The sequence below is a fragment of the Sapajus apella genome, unplaced genomic scaffold, assembly GCF_009761245.1.
Source record: "Sapajus apella isolate SASKATOON/1434 unplaced genomic scaffold, GSC_monkey_1.0 scaffold6, whole genome shotgun sequence".
In the NCBI taxonomy this organism is placed as follows: domain Eukaryota; kingdom Metazoa; phylum Chordata; class Mammalia; order Primates; family Cebidae; genus Sapajus; species Sapajus apella.
This window is the reverse complement of record NW_022436946.1, coordinates 17,979,298-17,981,006: the sequence shown is the minus strand read 5'-3', so window position 1 is coordinate 17,981,006 and position 1,709 is coordinate 17,979,298.

The following is a 1,709-nucleotide window of genomic DNA, read 5'->3' as shown; positions in this document are numbered from 1 at the left end:
GTGTGTGTATCTGTGTGTGTGTGTGTGTATCTCTGTGTGTGTGTATCTGTGTGTGTGTGTGTGTGTGTGTGTGTGTGTGTGTATAGAGGGGAAGAGTGGTCATTACTCTGCTCACCACGCCATCCTTAACCAGCCAGCACTTGACCATCAGAAACTGATCAGAGATGTGTAAATGAGTCCAGCTCTGACCAGAATTCCTCAGCTGAGCCCAGCCCCAATTGCTGGTCTCTGAAGTGTTGAATGAAATAAAGTTGGTTAAGTACCTAAATAAAGATAAGGTGGCATGACATAAAAAAAGGGAAAACTAATTCAGTTTTGAAAAGACCCCCAAAATGCAAACTGACTCTATGTAAAATATTATACCATCAAATTTCTCAAACAATCCTGATAATTTTAGGCCCTCCATTTTTATTTAACTATTTTATTAATATTTTTTGTTCTTCTTAAAAAATGTAATGGTAAGGCCAGGCGCGGTGGCTCACACCTGTAATCCCAGCACTTTGGGAGGCCAAGGCAGGTGGATCACGAGGTCAAGAGATTGAGACCATCCTGGTCAACACGGTGAAACCCCGTCTCTACTAAAAATACAAAAAATCAGCTGGGCATGGTGGTGCATGCCTGTAATCCCAGCTACTCAGGAGGCTGAGGCAGGAGAATTGCCTGAACCCAGGAGGCGGAGGTTGCGGTGAGCCGAGATCGCGCCATTGCACTCCAGCCTGGGTAACAAGAGTGAAACTCCGTCTCAAAAAAAAAAAAAAATGTAATGGTGATCTTGTTGGAACAAACTGTTTCTCTACTGAGTTATTTGCGGTATAGAAAGTCACAGCGTAGATTTCCACACCAACATTCTCGACTCTGCTGTGAGATGACCTCTATCAATAAAAGTGGGGGCTTAATCTTCAAGTCCTTGACCTTTGGAATAATAATGACTTGTGGCCTAGGCTAAATTTCTATTAGTGAATAGACAATATTTTTAAGCAACCTCTCAAGCTGTTAAATTATACTTTTAATTCTCTATTAAGTGGATTCAACATGTAAAATGTTGCCTATAGTTTGCCTCCAGTGGCATATATCCCATAGTCAACTTTTGGAGGATTCAACGTTTTGTTGAATCCTTCAGGGGAAGGCCTGGATATGCCTCACATGTAAATTCTCTGTTTCAGCTGTGAAACAGAAAGAAAGAAGAGTCAAAGTAGCTTTCTGTTAGACACAACATTTTAGCCTCCTGGGCAAAACCTCAGAGAAATCTGGACTCCTAAAAAAAAAAAAAAAAAAAAGTTTTGCATGGAAAATATGAACCAAGCAGAATAATTTCTAATTGAGACACATGAAGTTTTTAACCTTGCAATGTTTTTAACTTGTGATGTTTCACCTATGATCCCAAGATTTCCATTTCAAGAATTTACTAGCATAATATGAAAGAGCAGTGGGTCATAATTATCAATTTGGTGGCAGAGTCTCATAAAACAAAGGCCATCTGCCTACTAATAACCTCATGCTATAAAAGGTGTGTGTGTGTGTGTGTGTGTGTGTGTGTGTGTGTGTGTGTGTGTAGTAAGGAGTTCTTTATTGCCAGCAAAATTTATTACTAAAGATCCTGAAACTGGTAATTAATAAACAAAGGTAATTACTTGGCAGCCTAACAAGATTCACACATTCAAAACTCTTGGAAATTTAAGGCGCCTGCTAATGGTTTCCAGTGTAACAGT